The sequence below is a fragment of the Puntigrus tetrazona genome, chromosome 21, assembly GCF_018831695.1.
Source record: "Puntigrus tetrazona isolate hp1 chromosome 21, ASM1883169v1, whole genome shotgun sequence".
Lineage (NCBI taxonomy): Eukaryota > Metazoa > Chordata > Actinopteri > Cypriniformes > Cyprinidae > Puntigrus > Puntigrus tetrazona.
In genome coordinates, this window is record NC_056719.1 from 12645216 (window position 1) to 12647063 (window position 1848).

Consider the following 1848-nt stretch of genomic DNA (forward strand, 5'->3'; position numbering starts at 1 on the left):
TAACTAGAGATCTATCATAAACATGCATAAAACAGTATACAATACCAAAGATTAATTAAGTATACAAGAACAATAACAATATACACAATGACTTCAAAGATATGTGTGTTCATTCCAAGAAAGGTATCCCTGTGAATAAGAGGAAAGTTGAGGACATTATGTGCCTTTCTAAAGTCATGCAGTTAGTCTTTCCACATACCATTAAGCAACCACACACCATTAAGCAACAACTATACTGTAAAAATTACAGTAAACTACTGGCAGCTACATTTGGCTGTACAACGCTGTAATTTTAGTTTACCTACTGTAATCTGCTGCAACAGTTTATTACTGTAAAAAATATTCCAGTAACATGCTGTAGAAAATATGCTGTACAGTATAATACTGCCAAGTATTTGACTGCTATTTACTGTTATTTCATCACATCTGCTGTAATATCTAAAAACTGTTTACTACTGTTATTTTTTAAAGTACTCTAGAATGTGATTTCAGTGTTGTAACATTGCTAGAAGATAATGATTAAAAGACATTACAATTCACTAAAACATTTTTACAAACAAATGGATCAAACAAAAGATCATCTTTACACTTTACACTTTTATTAAAATGTTTAAACCAATTATCAACATTCTGCTTCACCAGTGCTGGGTTGAACAGAACATAATACTGTGTCATCACATGAACATCCTTTTCCAGAATACAATGCAGTGACATCATAAACATTTTTGTTGAAGGACTCAATAATGTGACTATGTAATCTATACTTACTATGCAGATCTACCTGCAGAACTGTAACATTATTTAACCTGACTAGATAAAGCCCCACCCAAAGACCATGCGGTTTTTAATGAGTGGCCATCTGAGGATTCACAGTTGCTGCTTTTTTCTGCACAAGCTTCCCTGTCTTCTTGGAAGCTACTTGGTTGGTTCTCTTTTGTTCCCCTTTTAGAGTTCACAACAATGAAGCGTCTAGAATGTAAAAACAGAGAAACATAAGATAATTGCACTTTAATCAACAAAACCCATTTTATTATTAAGACTGTTGTCATTATGGCAGCATCTGCACCATCTTTAGTTCAGCTTCGATCTGAGTGGGCCTAAGAATCTTAGAGTACTGTAGACTTACTTTGTATGTCAGGGGTCGCCCTAGGCGGGACTAGAACCCTGGTCTCTGGTGTTCTGAGCAGGTGGTATTAGCTACTGAGCTAACTTCCAGGCATTGAAACCCAAGAGCAGAAGAGCAAAAGAGCCAGGAGACTTGAGTCTTCAAACAAAAAATATCTTTACTAATGAAACTAAAGTCACAAAGTACAAACAAACTTGGATAGCCGAGCTTCCGTAAAACAAGGAACAGAAAATAGACACAGGGGTCAAAAAGGTACAATAAGGTACAAACTTGACTTGCGAGCTGGCAACCACAGTACGTAGGCTCAAGACTGAACATAGATGCAGAGAGCAAGCACACTTATAAAGGGTTAAACACAGGTGCAGGGAATCAGGGCTAATGAAGAGCGTATTAAGCAAGATTAGGTACAATGGTGCCTTCTAGAGTCTTTGGGGAAGCATAACCAAAGGGTTTAAGGAGGGCATCCTGCAGGTTGGGAGTGGAATAGCAGTGTAGGGATGAGATCATTACAGGAGCCCCTCCTCTAGGAACGGCCCTTGACGTTCTTCCGACTGTTCCCTTGGGCTCGGCGAAACTCTGAGATAAGGGTGGGATCTAAAATATCTTGTGCCGGGACCCAGGACCGCTCCTCTGGACCAAATCCCTCCCAATCCACAAGATATTGGACGCCTCCACGAACCTGTCGAGAATCCAGCAGCCTTCGGACTGTGTAAACTGGCTGG

The 1848-nt window shown here is 39.3% G+C and overlaps 1 long non-coding RNA gene across 1 annotated transcript; it reads right to left on the bottom strand.

Annotated features, from left to right (window-relative positions):
• Nucleotides 1-582: 582 nt before the first annotated feature.
• LOC122326203 lies at nucleotides 583-1848 on the bottom strand. The gene is made up of 2 exons (XR_006247439.1): nucleotides 1127-1848; nucleotides 583-969 (listed from the first exon to the last, which is right to left on the bottom strand). It is a non-coding gene; the product is annotated as an uncharacterized LOC122326203 (long non-coding RNA).